This window comes from Camelus bactrianus, chromosome 12 (assembly GCF_048773025.1).
Source record: "Camelus bactrianus isolate YW-2024 breed Bactrian camel chromosome 12, ASM4877302v1, whole genome shotgun sequence".
Classification (NCBI taxonomy): domain Eukaryota; kingdom Metazoa; phylum Chordata; class Mammalia; order Artiodactyla; family Camelidae; genus Camelus; species Camelus bactrianus.
This window is the reverse complement of record NC_133550.1, coordinates 30584170-30605776: the sequence shown is the minus strand read 5'-3', so window position 1 is coordinate 30605776 and position 21607 is coordinate 30584170. Positions and strand designations below refer to the sequence as shown.

Below are 21607 nucleotides of genomic sequence, written 5' to 3'. Positions count from 1 at the left end.
TTTAAAAATGAATATAAACCTCATCAAGGACATTTTCCAAAGTAACTTAGCTAAGCAATGAAATAAAATTTAATTTGGATATGTCTGACTCTAAACCCATGCTCTTTGCACTATATAATGCTACTTTCCTACAGGATATATGACAATGTAAAATATTTTAAGAAAATTAACTTGACAGGTTTAAGGACATAAAGATGATGAGAATATAGTTTTTGCCTTCATGATGGGGGATGAGTATGTATGTCAATTAAGACAGAATACGTTAAATTACACTGAGGTAACAACTCCCAAAGCTCAGCTTCTTAAAATAACTAAAGTATATTTCTAATTCACACTACATACCAAGATCAGCCAAGGTATTTCTGCTTACATTTAATTGGTCAAAGCACATTGGTCACATGGCCAAGCCAAACTTCAAGATGGCAGAGGCATAAACCTTCAGGTGAATAATGGTGAACAATAATAACATCTACCATAATATCTAAACCAATGTTGATATATATGTACTATATAGTGCATTTCTTAATGAAGGGTATATTATGGCAGCACAGAAGAAATTTAACTCTGTGGAGGACGACCAGGGGAAAGGAGACAGGGGAAGGAATGAGGAAGAAAACATTTGAGCAGAGTTTAGAATCAACAGCTGTTGATCACAAGGATAAAGTAGGAAAGGCCAATCAAAGCAGAGAAAACAGTATCCTTAAATCAAGAAATTCAAAAGAATTGCGTGTGTGTGGTGGGGGGAGGACTGGAAGAATGACTACAAAGATGTATTTTCTAATACTAAGATGTATTTTCCCCCGACACAAGTGTTAATTTCAAAATATATTCAAAATCAATGACAAAAGAAACCGACCAACTTCTTTTGCTGACAGTACATTGGATTAAGATACCCCACAGAAATAACTGACAACAAGCTAACAAAAAACAGTAACAAAAGAAAACTTTTAAACATAATTCACTGGACTGCCCCCAAAATAAGAGGTTAATAAGCAGAGTGCTAAAGTCAGCTTTAGCCTCGAGGATTTCTATAGAGCCCTGGAAATCTTGAACATAATCCAGGTTGAGGGGGACAGGACATGGGCCCAAGACTTATCCAAGTGAAGAAACTAATAATAGACCCTCAGTATAAAGTCTGGGCTTCAAAGAGCTCCATCCACAGTTCAAATGTAAACAGGACATAAATCTTAATAGGACAGAACAGAACAGGAAGGAAACTTTCCTGTCTCTACTCAGTCTGGGTTGAAAGAAAACAAAATCTCCCATTCCTGAATAGAAAGAGAAAATACAGTAATTTTACAGTGGAGAAACCTGGCAAACACTACCTTAACCACATGATCAGAGTAAACATCATCAGTGTCAATTGTGATGATATCATGTACATCTTGATATAATGAGAAAAACATTTCATTTCTGTGATATTTTCCACAAAACCCATAACCCCAGTCTAATGATAAGAAAAACATCAGACAAATTCTAAACTGAGAGCCATTCTATAAGATACATGTATAGTACTCTAAATCAAAAAGGTCATAAAAAACAAGGAAAGCCTGAGGAACTGTCACATGACAGAGGAGACTAAGGAGACACATGACTAAATGCAATGAGGTATTTTGGGTGGGATCCCGGAACAGAAAAAAAAAAAAATTAGTGGAAATTTGAATATAGTCTGGAGTTTAGCTAGTGCTACAATTTTTCAGTTTTGACAAAAGTATAGAGCTAATGTAAGATGTTAATATTAGGGGAAACTGGGTACAAAGTACACAAGAACTCTGTATTATCTTTATATGTTTTCTATAAATCTAAAATTATTTATTTTATTATAAAATTCTTGTGCATCCTTCTCTATGCATAATCTCAATGCAAATTCATGGATGGAAAGTGGTCCCAAACACCTCAAGCATATCATTACATTTAAAGTGGTCCTGGGTTGGCTGTGATCTGAGATTAAAAAAAAAAAATTACAAATCCTCTCTGGATTCTTAGCTTCAACCCATGCTTCAATTTCTACAGAAAAAGTTCCACCAAAATCAATCATAAAATAAAGAAACAAGAACTTAATCTGAGATGCAGAATGAGAGGCTTGAAAATGACTGAGAATTTTCCAGAATCACTGAAAAATACCAATGCAAGAAACTCATGTATCTCAAGCAGGGTAAGAAAGAGAGGGAGACAGGGCTGGAGATGGGAGGTGGCATGGAGGGGAGGTAATAAAGATAGAAATAAAGAACAGAAAAAAATCGGCAGAGATATAGAGAGGGAGAGATGAAGAAAGAGAAAGGATCCACATCTAGATACATCATGCTGAAACTACACAAAACCGAAGACAAAGACATAATATATAAAGCAGCCAGAGAATACCATAATCAATAAGTAAAGAATATTTTTTCAAGTATACATGGAATATTTATGAAAATTAACCCTGTACTAGGTCATAACACTGTACTCAACAAATTTAAAGGAACTAGTATCAATCATATATTTTGAAATTAAAAAACACTCCTCTAAACAACTTATGGGACAAAGAACATCATAACGGATTTTAGAAAATACCTAGAACTGAATGATAATGAAGAAAATATATCTAAAATGTGCAGAATATAAAACAGAAAAAAAAGTGGTACTAGAAGAAAATATATAGGCTTAAATGTTTACATTAGAAAAAAAGACTTCAAATTGAGTTATGAAAATAGCACAGAGTATCCTAAAAAAAAAAAAACCACAAAGAAGGAAATTATTTTCTAGCCAGTGCTGAGCAATGAGGATATTTTGGGACAGTAGACATATCTGGGGACAACTGCCACAAGACAAAGAGCAAGAGAAAGGCCTACTACAAGAAGCAGAACTATGAGCTGCGAATCCCCACTGCCAACACTAAGACTAGACCCCGCCTCATACACACAGTCCATGTGCAGGGAGAAAAGGAAAAAGTACCATGCCTTGAAGCGGGACGTGGGTAACTTCTCCTGGGGCTCGGAGTATTGCATGTGCAAAATGAGGATTAGATGTTGTCTACAACGCCTCCAACAATAAACTGGTCTGTACCAAGACCCTGGTGAAGAACTGCATCATGCTTATTGACAGCACACCACACAGACAGCAGTAGGAGTGCCGCTATGCACTGCCCCTAGGCTGCAAGAAGGGAGCCAAGCTGACACCTAAAGACAGAGAGAGAGACATTAAACAAAAACTGATCAAAGAAAACTCAAAAGAAATATGCCAAAGTTATCAGTCTTCTGAAGGAACAGTTCTAGCAGGGCAAGCTTCTTGTATGCATTGTTTCAAGATCAGACCAGTGTAGCCAAGCAGATTGGCTTTGTGCTAGAGGGCAAGACACTTGAGTTCTATCTGAGGAAAATCAAGGCTTGGAAAGGCAAATGAATCCTCCGCCCTCCTTTCTTAGCTCAAGTAATAAAGATGTTTATTGTTCTATGAAAACAAAAGAAAAAAGAGAAGAGAGAAAGAAGGAAATGATCAAGAGTAGGAATTAGTGAACATAGAACACAAATACATAATAGAAACAACAAACCCAAAGTTTATTATTCGAAGAGATAATAATATAAACCTCTGACAAGATAAATTAAGGGAAAAAGTGAGAGAAGCCAAAATAAGCACTATTAAGAATAATAAAGGGAATATAATCACAGATGTTGCAGAGGTTAAACAGAAAATAAGATAGCATGAATAATTTTATGCAAATAAATTTGAAATGGATAAATTCCTTACCAAAACTGCCTCAAGAAGAAATTTAAACTTACCAAAACTGACTCAAGAGCAAAAAAAGAAGTTGTTAAAAATCTTAAAAGGAAAACACAAGAGACCAGTCAGCTTTACAGATGAATTCTACCAAACATTCATGGAAGATAGCTTTAATTTTATAGAGGATTCTAACCTCAAACAAAAACAGACAAAAAAGGAAAACACTTCAACTCACTTTATGAGGTTAGGTTTACCTTGACATCAAGAGCTGACGAGAACGGTACAAAAGGAAAATTACAAACCAATCTCAATCATAAGCATACCATATTAGCAAATCAAATCCAGCAATACATTAAAAAATATACATCATGATCAAGCTGGGCTTATCTACAGAATGTTGGTTAGTTTAACGTTAAAAATTGGTTAATGTATTCACTTCATTCATAGAATGAAAGAAAAAAATCATATGACCAAGTGAACATACACAGAAAGAGTAGCTACTAAATTCAATTTACATTTAGCCTCAACAAACTAGGACAAGAAGGTAACTTTCTTAATGTGAAAAAGGGCATCCACAAAAATACAGAAAACATATTTAATGGTAAAATGTTGTCAGGGATGCCTGCTATAACTACTTCTATTCATCCTGGTACTAGTAGGCCTAACCAATGTAGTAATAGAACAAGAGATGAAAGTTATAAGGATGGGAAAGGAAGAAACAAAAGCATGATTATTTACAGATGTATTGATACTATCAATACACAAAAAATACACAGAAAAATTATTAGAATTAATAACAGAGTTTCTTACTACTAATAACAGAATTAATAATAGAGTTTCCATTCAATTTCTGGAATCAGTTTACACCAATACAATCTATGTAACTTAAGCCTCTTCTGATCTCAAAAATCAAACAAAGCTATTTATAATCTAGAACTCTTTTTTCTGTCTAATTTTAGAAACCACTGCATTGTGACTCCATCAGATTAGGCCAAAATCAAGTATAAGATATACTTTTAGGCTTTAAAGGATTTACATACAACTAAATAAAACTTGCCCAACACGTGTTCAAAAGCATGCTTTCTGAGATGTGTGTAATGCTTTTCAGTAGTCTATTAGAAATTTCTCTCCTTCAGAAAAATACTTGTTAAGTGTCAATTATATCTCAATAAAGACAGGAAAAGATTTAATAAAATTTCTATTTTCACCTTCGAAAAGTAAGACTAAAACGGTAAAAAAAAAAAAAAAGTCTTCTTTTTAAAAAATCTATGACTTAGCACATGTCACATAGGTCTGTTTGAGGTTTGGCTAATGGTCAAGTACTTCCCTATACCGATATTATTGCAAAAAGTGATATTCATATTATGCAATCTATCAATCCATTTATGAATCATAAATTTATTGAGATCTTACTGACATTGTTGTGGGCCCTGGGGTAAAAAGAAAACAAAATTAAGTGCCTGGTGTCATGAAATTTGCATGTTAGATAATGATGATGATGACAACAATAACAGCTACAAACTGTTAGAAAGTGTGTACCAAGCACTAACCACTTTACAGGTGTATATGCAACAACCCTTCGATATAGGTACTTCCCTCATATGCAAATGAGGAACTGAGGCATAGAGAGGCTAAGTATATACCCCCAGGACATAAGAATAAAAAACTCCGAAGACTCCACCAAAAGACTATTATAAATAATAAATGAATACAGTAAAGTTACAGGGTACAAAATCAATATACATAAATCTGTTGCATTTCTATACGCTGACAACAAACTAACAGAAAGAGAAATTAAGAAAACCATTCCATTTACAATCACAAATAAAAGAATAAAATACCTAGGAATCAATTTAACCAATAAAGTGAAAGACATGTACACCTGTCACTTATATAATATTGTACATCAACTATAATTTTTTAAAATGCTATGCAAAGAATGCCAATTATCAAAAAAATTAAAAACCAAATAAACTCAGAGAATAAAAAGATGTGAAGCAAAAGCAGGAATAAATAGTAAAGGAAAAAACCTAATAATAGCACCATCAGTTTAAAGAACTGGTTGTTTGTGAAAAGTAATGGTTAGATAAATCATTGGCTAACTAATTTAAAGCAAAAAAGAAAAAGAAAAACAACTAAATATCTCAGCAGAAATGATAAAAGGGAATATCTGCAAATACAGAGGAAAATAAAAGAATCAAAAATTAAAAAAAAGAAAATGAAAAGCATGTACACTGAAAACTGTAAGACATTGTTGAATGAAATTGAAGAAGACACAAAGAAATGGAAGGATATTCCCTACTCATGGGCTAGAAGAATTAACATTGTTAATACCATACTACCTGAAGATTCAATGCAATGCCCATTAAAATCCCAATGACATTTTTCACAAAACAAAAGATACTAAGATTTATATGGAAACACAAAAGCTCCCAAATAGCCAAAGCAATCCTGAGAAAAAAGAGCAAAACTGGAGATATCATACTCCTTGATCTCAAATTATATTACAAAGCTATAGTAATCAAAATGGCATGGTATTGGCAGAAAAACAGACACATGGATAAATATTAAAGAATTGAGAGCCTAGAAATAAACTCATGAATATACGGACAACTAATTTATAACAAAGGAACCAAGAAAATACGATGGAGAAAGGAAAGTCCCTTCAATAAACAGTGCTGAGAAAACTGGACAGCACCATGCAAAAGAATGAAACTAGACCACTATCTTACACCAAAAATTAACTCAAAATGGATTAAAGACTTTGACAGAAGACGGGAAACCATAAAACTCCTAGAAGAAAACATAGGCAGTATGCTCTTTGCCATCAGTCTTAATCTTTTTGGATATGTTTCCTCAGGTAACAAGACAAAAGCGAAAATAAACAAATGAGACTACATCAAACTAAAAGGCTCCTGCACAGTAAAGGAAACATCCAAACAAACAAACAAACAAAAAAACCCAAACAACAACCTATCAAATGGAAGAAGGAGAAGGTACTTCCCAATCACATATTTGATAAGGGGCTAATATCCAAAATATATAAAGAACTCAAAACAAAACCAAACAATACAATTTAAAAAATGGACAGAGGATCTGAAGAGATACTTTTACAAAGATTACATACAGATGGCTGACAGCAAATGAAAATATGTTCAACATCACTAATTAGGGAAATGCAAATCAAAACCACCATGAAATATCACCTCACATTTGTTAAAATGGCTATTATCAAAAAGACAAGAAATTATAGTGTTGAAGAGGATGTGGAAAAAAGGGAACCCTTGTACACTGTTCATGGGAATGTAAATTGGTATAGCTACTATGGAAAACAGTTTGAAGATTCCTCAAAAAATTAAGAATGGAACTAACATATGATCCAGCTATCCAGTTTCTGGTTATTTATCTGAGGAATATGAAAACACTAATCCAAAAAGATATATTTACTCCTATATTCACTGCAGCATTATTTACAAGAGCCAGGATATGGGAACAACCATTTACAGATGAATGGATGAAGAAGATGTCGTATATATGTAAAATGGAATACTACTCAGCCTTAAAAAGATGAAATCTTGCCATGTGCACAAACATGGATGGACCTTGAGGGTATTGTGCTAGTAAGTGAAATAAGTCAGATACAGAAAGACAAATACCATATGATTTCACTTATGAGGATTATATTTTAAAAAACAAAATAACTGAAAAAACAAAACAAAAACAAACACAGATATAGAGAACAGACTGGTGGTTACCAGAGGGGATAGGGGGTGCAAAATGGGTAAAGGGGGTCAACTGTATGGTGACTGTATTGGTGGTAAGCATGCAGTAGTGTAAACATAAATTGAATTATAATGTACACATGAAACTTATATGTTATAAATCAATGTTACCATAATAATAATAATAATAATAGTAATAATAATAATAAATATAGGAATTTTTTGAAAGGTTTTGAGTAGAGGTTGATATGACATAACTTTGAAAGTAATCACTTGGGCTTCTGGGCAAAAAATGAGTATCAGGCAAAAGGCAGAAATAGGAAGACCACTCAGGAGGCTATTATACTACTTTAAAGGAGAGATGATGGTAGTATGAATAAGAGTGCTAATAGTGAAAATGATAAGAACAGCTGGAATCTGGGTAGAAATTCAAGAGGTAATATAGCAAAGAAAGTGGGATTACTAAATCTGGAGTCCAAGCTAGACATGTGGGTGGAAGATATAAAATTGGAAGTCATCAGTACATATATGGTAGTAACAAGACTATATAAAGGAAGAGAAGAACTGATGAAAGAAAAGACCTTCACTTTGAATGAACAGAAGGAATGACAGACAGAAGGACAGAAAGAAGGCTGGGGGGAGAAAAGGAAAAAGAAAAGGATAAAATGAGGTCTGCCTATACAGAAGCAAAGGGAAGATGCATGTATTCCTGGAGGGAAATATGGATAAAATGACTGAAAGAAGGAAGGGAGGGAGAGAAGACAGTTAAATGGGATAAAGATGCAATGATACATGGGAGAGAAAAGTAAGAACACATGACAGAAAGAAGCAAGAGTATATGGGACAGAAAAGCAAAGACTAATGGAAAGAGATGCAAGAATGAAAAAGGACAGAGTACAGTAAAAAGGTCAAAAAAAGGGAGAGAAGGAGGTAGCATGGAATAATCAAACTAAAATTTGAGAATCTTAAGTTTTATGCAGTTTTCAATAAGAAAAAAGGGTCAATTTTATTCAATTACTAGTAAGAGTTATGAACCAGTCACAGACCTCAAACATATTCCATTAATTTCATAGTTGAAAATAAGAAACATTTCTTTACAGATGCTATATAACCATATCCAACCTATTCTATGCTTAGAGAAAGAAATACAAGAAGAGAAACTAAATGAACCCAAGTATTATTCCATCATTTCTAATTTGGTTAACAGACTCATTTAGATTCACATTAACTTTTACTCTCTTTAGAGACATTTGAGAATTAAGTATTAGTTATCTAAAAAAATGAAGAAGCACACATTCTGAGGTACATTCTTTTATTCATACAATCAACATCTGGGTATCTACTCAGGACAAACAAAAAATCCAGAATTCCAATCCCTGGAGCCTCTAAGTTCAACAAGAATAAGATAAAAAAATTCATTATTATAATAATTAGTACATTGTATTATTGAAGTCCCCACTGTTGAAGGACATGTAAAAGGATGACAATTATGCTGAGGAAGATCTCTAAAGTTGTACAAAGATATGACTGATGTGGGTCTTTTAGTATTTATCACAGCACTTTGTGACAGCAGGTTAAGTCAAGTCTTTACCTGAAGTATTTTTAACTTCTGAGGTTAATTTACTAGGTATAAGGCTATGTAACTGATGTCTCCCTAATCCCCAAATCACAAAGGTACTTGAAATCTAAGACTTTTACTATTCCATGTGTATTTTTACAAACCATTGCATTGTCACACTAAGAGAATGGGCCAAAAATCACATTTAACATCAATTTCTAGGCTTCAGAGGATTAAAATGGAACTAAATAAAATCTGTTCAATACACTTACAAAAACAAAAGACAGAGTTACATATACTGGTTTTCTAATATTCCTACCAGTTAATTCTCTTCAAATAATGCTAATTTTACTCTACATATAATTCAACTTTTTCAGAGATTTTCATGGTAGTAGGACTGAGGAGGAAGAAGAGAAGGAGAAGAAGAAGGGGGAGAAGGGGGAGGAGGAGGGTGAAAAGGAACAAGTTTTCATTACAGAAGAATTCCAAGTAATAAATATAGAATGAATGAAAAATATCATGATTAGAATAGCACATAATAACTGCTTCAGGCAAGATCTACTGATGAAAATTGAAATTAATGTCTGAAAATACAAAAAGAAAGAGAGTATTTATATAATCTCAAAGTATCTCTTCCAAAATATTTATTAATTATAAAGGAAAAACAGTAATTTTATAGTGGAGAAATCTGGTAGATACTATCTTAACCACATGATCAAGGATAATATCTTCAGTAATAAGACATACTGATAAACTTTAACCCCTGATATGAGAAGGCCATATCACTTCTGTGGTATTTTTCAAAAATTCAAAACCTCAGTCTAATCATGAGAAAACATCAGATACGTCCAAATTGAGGGACATCCTACAAAATGCCTGACTAGTACTTTTAAAAGTCTCAGGGCCTTGAAAGACAAGGAAAGACTGAGAAAACGTCAACAGCCAGAAGAAATTAAGGAGACATGACAACTAAATGCAATATGGAATCCTGGACTGGACTCTGGGACATAAAAAACATTAGGGGAAAAATCAGCAAAATCCAAATAAAATTTGTAGTTTCATTAACACCATTGTTATCTATGCCAATTTCTTAATTTTGATAACTGTACTATGGTTACATTAGGTGTTAACATTAAGAGATGCTGGGTAAAGGGTGTATGGTAACTATTATTTCTGCAACTCTTCTATAAACCTAAAATTATTTCAAAATAAAAATAAAACAAAAGAAAATAGATGAATCAGAGAATTGCATCCTGAAATAAACAGGTCTGGGAAGTTTTTTCCCACATGGATATTACTTCCATATCTCTACCAGTAGTAATCACTTGAATACTTCCATCCATGCATTTACTCATTTAACAAATAAACAGTTGTCTACTATGTGCTAGGCACGTATTACAGAGAAAAATAAAGTAGGGAGTGTCAAAATGGTGAAATGGGATTGCTGTTTTATGGGCTGATTAAAGAAGATGACATTAACAAGGTGATACTTAGCCGGGTTCTGAAGGGAGGTAGTAAGCAAAGTGGATTATTTGGGGAAAGGGAACAGCAAGTACAACGGCCTAGAAATTCAATGCCATGTTTGAGGAAAAGCAAGATGGCCAGTATGGTTGTAGTCCAGTGAGGGTCAGGAAGAGGGCAAAAAAATAACATAAGGTGAGAAAATTATGTGGGGTTGCCTTGGCCACTTAAGAACTTTCTTTGGCTTTTATGCCAAAAGAAATGGAAAGCAACCAGAAGGATATGAGCACAGGAGCGACATGAAGGTTTTACAGGGTAATTCTGACTATTGTGTGAAAACTGGGGCTTAGGAGTGGAGATAGAGAAATCAATTATGGCAGTTATCAGGTAACAGATAACGATGCTTCGGTCAGGCTGTAATCAATGAAGGGAATGAGAAGTGACTGGATTCTGGATATATTTTTAAGATATAACCTATAGGTTTACCTGAAAGATTAAATGTGAGGTATGAGAGAAAGAGAGCAGTTGAGGTTGATTCCAAATTCAGACTACATTATAGGATGAAATTTCTATTCACTGAGATGGAAGAACACAAGACAAAGCTTTGGGGATATTGTTGTTTGTTTCAAGAGGTGGAAATAAAGTCTTCAGTTTTAACTTTTGTTCATATACATTATTTCCTTCTTTTCATTTTCAGGGTTTTTTTTTTTTTAATACTTTTTTCAACTTCTTGGAAATGAACGCTAAGGTTTCAGATATTTCAGTCTTTCTTACTTTCAATTTTATATATTTAGGGCCAGAAATATCTTCAGCTGTATCCCATAAATTTTGATACATCATTGTCATGATCATTTAGTTCAAAATATTTTCAAATTTCCACTGCAATTTCTTCTTTATTATTTATAATAATGCTTAATTATCAGCATTTGGGAATTTTCTAATTATCTTTCTGTTTTCGATTATGACCTTATTTCATTGTGCTCAGAGAACATATTCTGTTATTTCAATGTTTTGAAATAAAAGTTTTGCTTTATGACCCAGGATACAATTAATTTTCTTCTGCACTTGAAAAGAATATGTATACTATAGGTGTTGGATAAAATGCTTCTTTTTCTTGTCTGTTGGCTGTGATTAGGACTTTCAATACTATGCTACATAAAAGTGGTGAGAGTGGGCACCCTTCTCTTGTTCCTGAATTCAGTGGGAAGGCTTTCAATTTTCCACCCTTAAGTATTATGTTAGCTGTGGGTCTGTCATAAACACCTTTTTTAATGTTGAAATGTGCTCTCTATACCCACTTTGGTAAGCGTTTTTATCATAAATGGGTTTTGAACTTTGTCAAATGCTTTTCCTGTGTCTCTTGAGATAATCATCTGGTTTTTGTCTTTTCTTTTGTTAATATGGTTTATCACGTTGATTGGTTGTGTATGTTAAACCATCCTTGCAATGCTGGAATGAATCCAACCCGATCACGGTGTATGGTTTTATTTATGTATCAATTCTGTTTGCTAATATCTGTTGAGAATTTTTGTATCTATATTCATCAAAGATATTGGCCTATAATTTTCTTTTTTTGTAGTGTCTGTGTGGTTTTGGTATCAGGGTGATGGTGCCTTCACAGAATAAATATGACAGTTTCTCCTCTTCAGTTTTTTTGGGAGTACTCTGACCAGGCTAGGCATACGTTCTTTGTATTTTTGGTAAAATTCCCCAATGAAGCTGTCTGGTTCTGGACTTTAGTTTGAAGTTTTTTAAAATTATAGATTCTAATTCACTTCTAGTGGTCAACTGTTCAAATTATGTTTCTTTTTGAATCAGTTTTGGCAGATGGTGTATTTCTAGAACCATGTCCATTTCTTCTAGGTTGTCCAATTTGTTGGCGTGTAACTGCTCATAGTAGTCTCATAATTTTTTGTATTTCTGCAGTATCTGCTGTTATTTCTCCTCTTTAATTTCTTACTTTGTTTATTTTGGTTCTCTCTCTTTTCTTCTTGGTAAGCCAGGCCAGAGGTTTGTCAATTTTGTTTATCTTTTCAAAAATAGTTCTTGGTTTCACGGATCTTTTCTATTTTTCAAAATTTCTATTTTATGTATTTCCTCTCTGATCTTTATTATTTCCTTCCTTCTGTTGACTTTGGGCTCTGTTTATTCTTTTTTTTCCCCCTAATTCTTTTAGGTGGTAGGCTAGGTTGTTTATTTGAAATAGTTCTTGTTTCTTGAGGAAGGCCTGTATCTCTCTAAACCTCCCTCTTAGAACTATTTTTGCTGTATCCCATAGATTTTATAAGGCTGTGTTTTCATTTTTGTTTGTCTTGAGATATTTTCTGATTTCTCTTTGATTTTATTGTTGACCCACTGGTTTTTCAGTAGTGTTGCTTAGTCTCCATGTGTTTATTCTTCTCTCATTTTCCTTCCTGTGGTTGATTTCTAGTTTCATATAACTGTGGTCAGAAAAATACCTGAAATAATTTTTATCGTCTTAAATTTGCTGAGGCTTGTTTTGTGACCCAGTCTGTGATCTATCCTAGACAATCTTCGTTGTGTGCTCGAAAAGGTCATGTATTCTCGGTTTTTGTTTGTTTGCTTGGTTTTGTTGTTGTTGTTGTTGTTGTTGTTGTTGTTGTTTGGATGAAGTATCCTGTATATATAAATTAAGTCCAATTAATCTATTGTGTCATTTAGGACCTCTGTTGCCTGACTGATTTACTGTATAGATGATCTGTCCATTGATGCTAGTGGGGTGTTAAAGTCTCCTACCATTATTGTATAATTGTCAATCTCTTCTTTTATGTCAGTTAGTATTTGTTTTGTATATTCAGGTGCTCCATTATTGGGTGCATACTTGTTAATAAATGCAATATCCTCTTCCTGTATTTATCCCTTTATCATTATATAATATCTTCCTTTGTCATTCTTTATGGCCTTTGTTTTAATAAGTTGTATTTCTCATAAGCAGCTTAGGTTGAATGACATCAAACTGCTAATATTACACTCTTTTTGATCTAAAAAAGTTGAAATTTCATATAGCTCAATCTAGTAGTTGATTTTATTTTTTAATTCAAACAATCTTTGTTAACTGGGGAATGTAGTTCATTTCCAATTAACAGAATTACTAACATAAATGTACTATCTTAAAACTGGTTTCACTTGTTCTATGTCTCTTTTCTTGCCTTCCTTTTAAAGTTAAATATTTTTATTGTATCATTTTCTTCCATTCTTAAATTGTTAGTTATAACTTCTTTTAGTATTCTTTTAGTGGTTACCTCAAAATAAAAACATACATCCCTAACTTCTTTTTTCATCCCTTCTTAATCCAACATAAATTTGTACTTTTATAACAATGTAAAGATCTGGAATATGCTGACTCCATTTAACATACACACTTATATATACAGGTAAAAGATATTACTATTATTTTAAATAGTTAACATACATTCAGCTATATCCACATACTGTAATAAACATTTCTATTGCTTTTCATTATCTTTTTGTGTCTATTTCTATCTAGAATCAGTCTTCTTTTCCCTCACAAACCCTGTTTAGAATAACCTTCATATTTGAGCTACTACTTCTGGATTGTTTTCTTTCCTCTCCTTCTGGGATTTCAATACAAATATGCTAGACCTCTTTGCTGTATCCCAAATGTTTCTCACACTCTTTTCTGTATTTTCCACCCCAATGTCTCTTTGTGCTTTAGAGTCTGGTTGTTCTCTTTTGAACTATATCTCAGTTCACTAATACTCTCTGCAGCTCCATCTAATCTTCTGTTAAATTTAGTCACTGACTTATCAATTTCAGCTATTACATTTTTCACTTCTAATATTCTCATTTGATTATTTTCATAGCTCTCTGACAAAATTCTTTCTTATTCAATTTCTTGAAAATACTAATCACAATTGTTTTAAAGTCCATGATTGATAACTTGAATATATGAATCTCTTATAGGTCTGCTTCTAATTGCTTTTTTTCCCTCTTGGTTTCAGTTACGTCCTTTTAGTATGACTTGTCATTTTCAACTACGTGTTAGACACTAGGGTTTTGTTTTTTTTTTTAATTACAGATATCCTCCTTTAGAGATTTAACTTTTGCTTGTGGCAGGCTTTTAAAATACAGGCTGATACCATTAATCAATCAGTGATTGAGCTGATTTAACATGGGACTTCAGTGCTTGAACAGGATGCTTTTTGAAATCCTACTTCTAGGATATTGCCCTTCAATTATCCCACCCCAAAGTTGAGAGTATTTTCCAGGTCCCTTCTTCCTTGGCAGGCTCTGAAATCCATTTTTTCCCCCTTCTAGTCCTATGAGACCACTGAAAATTCTGCCCAGCTTCCTTCTTAGTCACCATTTTAATTTTTAAAATTGACTTCTACACTAAAGAAAAAGCAGCATCAGATGCCAGATTCAATTATGGTTTCCTTTTTTTTCCTACATCTTAGCCCCACCAATTCTTACTGTTTTTGTAGCTCTCCGACAACCTAAAAAGATTTTTCAAAAATATTTTTCAGCTTTTCTAGGTATTTTTAGCAGTTAAGTTGGTCTAAGACAACCTAATCAGTCATTTCCAGAAGGAGAAATGCTCAGGAGCTCAGCTTTACATATTTAGTTTGAGATGTTATTAGATAGCGAAATGGATTTGTTAATTATAAAATGATGTATATAACTCTAGAGTTCAGGAAAGACATACTGATAGATATAAACTTGGTATTCTTTGTATAAACAATATTAATAGTTATGAGACCAGATGTATGGATCGGAGGACTAGATGTATGGATGGAAGGAAAAAGGAGATGTAGAAGGGAAGTACAGAGATGAGAAAAAAGGGGTGGACTAAAGGTGGAGAGAGAGGGAGACACACAGGGAGAGCAAAAGCAAGAAGAGGACATACTTTCTAAAAGAAAATAGGAAGAATGGAAAGAGAAAAAGTTGAAGAAAATGGGAGGATATAGGGGAGATGATGAGGAGGGCTGAGCAGAAAAAAAGTCAAGGGGAATGAGGAAGGTGGGAAAGAATATGGCACACACAAAAAGAAGAGTTGAACAGAGTAAGGAAGAAAGTTTGGCATAAACAATAGAACTTTGTAAGACAGATCTCTGGAAGGATGACACGGATGGAACAACCAGCCTTTGGAAGGACAAACTAACCAATTTTACAGAAAAGAGATGGATGTTTCGATGTCAATTACTAAAGAAGAAGAAAGGAAAGATAACAGAAAGAAAGGGCGGGATGGAAGCAAAAGAGAAAGACACTTGGATGAGGAGGTCCAATAAGAGGTCAATATAAGAGCTCTAAAGAAAAAGAGACAAATGGAAGAATGAAAAAAATCCAACTAAAACAGCTACTAATAAGATGTAGCTTCCACTGACAGAGAAAGAGAAAAACATTTCTTAAATTCCAAACAAGACGGTGTGGATCTGTCATGGACCACAAACAAATTCCAATTGCATGTGCCTGCACATCTGAAAATTTTAAAAATGTTCCCTGACCATACAGATGTTACATAATTACATGAAAAAACATATTCTATGCAGAAAGAAAAAACAGCAACAATAGAAGTATACTTAATGAAGTAATTATTTGAACTACATAATCTTATCTAGGTAAAAAGTCATATTTAGGCTTGTATTAACTTTTACTATCTTTTGGCCCACCATGTCCCATACCACTTTTACAATTTTTTATATTAATTATTAGTGATAAAATGTAGAAAAGCATAGCTGAAGCATTTTCATTCATTCTTTACATCAACATTTGGGCATTTTCTTGAGATATAAAAATAAATACAGAATTCCCATCCTTAAGGCCTCCCAAATTTAATAAAAACAAAGTACAAATATAAACTACTATACTAAGTATTAAACTATATTACTAACGTTCATAGCGCTAAGGAAACACAGAGGAGTCAAATCCATCTAGGGAGGGCCATAAAGATTCACAAAGATGATGTTTGATATGGGTCTCTTACTATCACAGCATTTCACTTTGTGACAGCAGTGTAAGATGATCTTTAACCCAAGTATCATATATCTTCTAGAATTGAATTATGCTAGTACAAGTATACGTAGCTTATGCCATCCCCATTTCAAAAATCACATTGAACTATTTGTTATCTAGGCCTCCTACTAATCTTTGTCTATTTTTAGAGAACCTCAAAACGACAGGCAAAATCAGATAGGAGATCTATTTAGGGACTCTAGGGGACTTATGGAGAATTAAGTAAAATCTGCTAAACATTTGTAAAAGGCAAATCGTCATGGAGAACTATATATAATGGTTTTTTATAGTCAGATAGCCTAAAAGAAATTCGTTTTCTGAATATTTATTCAAAAATGCTAAAAATTATACTGATTTTTCTGATCCATGAGCTAAATTACAAACACAATTATCTCAAGTTTGCCAGAAGCTTTCTCCAACGGTAACCAAATAAGTATGCCAGGAAAAAAAAAGGGGGGAGGGGGGGAGAAAGAGAGAGAAAAGAAGAAATCAAGATGGTCACAGCAGATGAAACATATTATTCTTATATAATTAGGTTTGTGACTTTCCCAAAATGATGATACCTACTCACAATACTGACAGTCCCCTTAACAATGCTATGTAATCATTTATTTATTCAACAAATATTTATTGAGAACCTATTATGCACTAGGGACTATACTAGATTTTAGGGATACAGCTGTGAAGTTTTATAAAAAGATATTCCTACTATTGTGTAGGTTACATTCTAGTGGGGAAGGGATGGTGACAGAAGAATAAAGAAACAAAAAAGAAATCAATCAGATGGTTATAAGAGAATAACACAAAGTTAAAGGGGCATTGGGATTTCAGGGAATAAAAGAACGGAGATTGCTATTTTATATGACTGTCAGGAAATCCTCAGTGATAATGGAACACTTGTTCAGGGACCTGAAGGAAAGTGAGGGAGAAAGCCATGCTGATAGGAAAACATTCTGTGCAGAGGGAACAGCAAATGTACAGTTCCAGATGGAGAACATGCATAATATTTTTAAGAGAATACTCAAGAGGCCAGTACAGCTGCAGCACAGAGAGTGAAAGGCAGAGTTGTAAGACATTATGTTAGAAAGTGGTCAAGTTCCAGTTCAAACAGTATCTTATAAACTGTTGTAAGAATATTGCCTTTTACTTTGAGATCTAAGTCAAAAGAAGATTGATCTTATGATTATGAAGAATCATATTAGGTTGAAGGGGAGGAAAGGCAGAGCCAGGGAAATCTAAAGGAAAGTATTCCAGTATCTTTTGTGATGACTTGGACAGTGACAGAATAAAAGTTCGTGTACCTAATGCACCATGAGGCTGAACAAACTGAAACATCAGAGTTTGGAGTGGAGAAAGGTTTACTGCAAGTCAAGCAAGGAGGATAGGTGGCTCATACTTGGAAAAACCTGAACTCACCAATGGTTTTGGGGGGAAAGGTTTTTATAGGCAAAATTTGAGGTGAGGGCAGCAGGGTGTATGACTTTCTTTTGATTGGTTAGGGCAGTGTTTCAGGAATTTTGTGCTCAACCAGAAGTTACCATCTTCTAGCTGGGTGGGAGGCAGAAGAATTCAAAGATATTGCTATGTAAATTCCTTGAGAAAGAACCAGGACCTTGCCTCAAGGCTGTACTATTGTTTCTTGACTGTTCCTCCCTTGTCTCTGCACAACCAACCTTCCCTGATTAGCAACTGTTTGAATCTGCCCTTTGGAACTCAGGGAAGGTCAGGGAGGCTGAATGAAGCCTATTTCTCACAAACAAGAAATGGGGGACAAGGAAAGGATTTGCACCAGGGTAGATCCCAAAAGGTTCTCCTGTGCTTCAGGACCAAGGTAGTGAATATGAAGGTATGAGTTTGAGTATGTTTTGAAAGCAGAGCCAATATAACTTAATTAACATGCTTAAAGTAAAATATACAAATAAAAGCAAACAAACAAGCAAAAAACAAAAATAAAACAAAATGTTTAGGAAGAAGGAAATGGCATGTTTGAAAAAGAACCAAAGAAAATCTCTCTATATAAAAAATACAAATGAAATAAAACATAATGATACAGTTAAAAGGAGAATTTATGAAATGGAAAGCTGATATAAAGACATTTTACAAAATGAAATACTGAGAGACAAAGAGATGGAAAAAAATGGAGAAGACCTTAAGTATGCAGTGAAAACATCTAACACAGGTACAGAGTTTCAAAAGGAGGAAGGAGAATGAGGTAGGGGCAATACTTGAAAAAGTAAAAGCTGAAAGTTTTTCAGAACTGATGAAAGATATCTACTCTCATCTTCAAGGAGCCTTACAAATTCAAGAAAAATAAATGTAAAGATGGTCACACCTACATTCATCGTTGAAAAAAAAAAAGATTATATCAGAGAAAGAGAAAGATTTTAAATTAGACAAAAAGAAACAATATATTATCCTCAAAAAGTAACAGGTAGAAAAAATAATGTCAATCTACATTTACACTACACCCAGTGTAAATAAGTACAAAAAGATAGTATTCTCAGAAAACAAAACTTGAGTTTGCCACTAGTAGTCCTTCATTGTAGATAATTCTAAAAGATATATCTGAGATAAAACAAACGTGATTCCAAGTGGACAATTTGAGATGTTAAGAAGAATAAGGAACACAGAAAGTAGTAAATAAACACTAGCCTTATAAAACAACAAAAATAATGTATTTTGGCTTTTTAAAAAGCAAACAAACAAAAACCAGATAATTAGAATACAGAAGTCAGGAGTAGACTTACTGGAGTTTAAAAGTTTAAGTATTTTAAGGTCCTGGTAAGATCCAATACAGGGACAAGGTCACTGATTAACTTTAAACATTGATCAATGTAGTTGCAGTAAGTTTTAGAGTAAACACTAGAAGAATAGTTAAAATAGTGTATTATTCCTAAGGTTGTAGGGGAAAAAATAAAATTTAAAACAATTAATTAAATTTAAAAGGGATGATAAAGAAATAAAACACAAAATAAGACAGCAGACATCAATCCAAAACACATAGGCAACTACAACAAAAGTAATTAGACTTCAATTAAAAAATAAAAACTGTCAGGCCTATTAACCAAAAGTCAAATATACACTGTTTATAAGGTACATCTAAAAACAACGTTCCAGAAAAACTGATATCAAAAGTTTACCATAAAAATATCAAAGAAAGCTGCTGTAGCTATATTAATTACAAACATAATGAACGCTAAGGAAAAATACTACAAAGGCATCATACATAATGATAAACACCTTACCAGAAAAATATAATAAATATATACATATATATTTTATATATACACCCATCATACTTCATAATGATAAAAACTACAAGTATCAGTTCATTAGGAAGACATATATCTATTACAATAATCTCAAAACGTATAAAGTAAAAAGTGACAAAACTTCAAAGAGAGACTCATTATTAAATTGGGGGAGACTTTAACACTCTTCTGATAATAACTGAGATAAAAATCAGAACCAAAATGGATAACCTAGAAACGATGGACAAGATTCTGGAAACATACAGTCCACCAAGACTGAATCAAGAAGAAGCTGACCACTTGAACAAACTGATCACTAGAAATGAAATCGAATTAGCAATAAAAAACCTCCACAAAGTCCAGGACCAGACGGCTTCACTGGGGAATTCTACCAAACATACAAAGAACTCATACCAGTCCTTCTCAAACTCTTCCAGAAGATTGAAAAGGAGGGAATACTCCCAAACTCATTCTATGAAGCCACCATAACCCTGATACCAAAACCAGGCAAAGACACTACAAAAAAAGAGAATTACAGACCAATTATCATTGACGAACACAGATGCAAAAATCCTTACCAAAATATTAGAAAATAGAATCCAACAGCACATAGGAAGATTATATATCATGATCAAGTGGGGTTCATCCCAGGGACACAAGGGTGGTTCAACATAGGCAAATCAATCAATGTAATACATCACATCAACAAGAGAAAGGACAAAAACCACATGATCATCCCAATAGATGCAGAAAAAACATTTGATACAATTCAATACCCATTTATGATAAAAACTCTCACCAAAGTGGGTATAGAGGGAACATATTTCAACATAATAAAAGCTATATATGACAAACTTATAGCCAGCATAGTGCTCAACGGTGAAAAACTCAAAAGCTTCCCACTAAAATCTGGAACAAGACAAGGCCACCCACTAACACCACTCCTATTCAAATAGTCTTGGAAGTCCTAGCCACAGCAATCAGGCAAGAGAGAGAAATAAAACGGATCCAAATTGGAAACGAGAGGTGAAAGTGTCACTATATGCAGATGACATGATACTATTTATAGAAAACCCTAAAAGGTCCACACAAAAACTACTAGAACTAATTGAAGAACTCAGCAAGGCAGCAGGTTACAAGATTAACATTCAAAAATCAGTTGCATTTCTTTACACTAACAATGAATCAACAGAAAAGAAAGTAAAGAAACAATCCCCTTTAAAATAGCACCCAAAGTAATAAAATACCTAGGAATAAATCTAACCAAGGAGGTGAAAGACTTATACATGGAAAACTATGAACCATTGATGAAGGAAATTAAAGAAGACTTTAAAAAATGGAAAGATATCCCATGCTTCTGGATTGGAAGAATCAATATTGTTAAAATGGTCACATTGCCCAAGGCAATCTACAGATTTAATGCAATCCCTATCAAGTTACCCAGGACGTACGTCACAGAACTAGAACAAATCATAATAAAATTCATATGGAACCACAAAAGACCTAGAATTGCCAAAGCATTACTGAAGAAAAAGAAAGAGGCTGGAGGAATAACCCTCCCAGACTTCAGACAATACTACAAAGCTACAGTAATCAAGACAGCATGGTATTGGTACCAAAACAGACATATAGACCAATGGAACAGAATAGAGAGTCCAGAAATGAACCCACAAACTTTTGGTCAACTAATCTTCGACAAAGGAGGCAAGAATATACAATGGAATAAAGACAGTCTCTTCAGCAAATGGTGTTGGGAAAACTGGACAGCATGTGAATCAATGAAGCTAGAACACTCCCTTACAACATACACAAAAATCAACTCAAAATGGATTAAAGACTTAAACATAAGACAAGACACAAGAAACATCCTGGAAGAAAACATAGGCAAAACATTATCCTCACATACATCTCAGCAATGTTCT

At 33.6% G+C, this 21607-nt stretch overlaps 1 protein-coding gene and 1 pseudogene across 1 annotated transcript in view; one reads left to right on the top strand and one right to left on the bottom strand.

Annotated features, from left to right (window-relative positions):
- The window catches only part of CRY1 (cryptochrome circadian regulator 1), a 74045-nt gene that overhangs the window by 33146 nt on the left and 19292 nt on the right, over nucleotides 1–21607 (bottom strand). The gene's annotated exons all lie outside the window — the stretch shown is intronic.
- Nucleotides 2140–3381, top strand: LOC105081388 (small ribosomal subunit protein eS8 pseudogene; annotated as a pseudogene).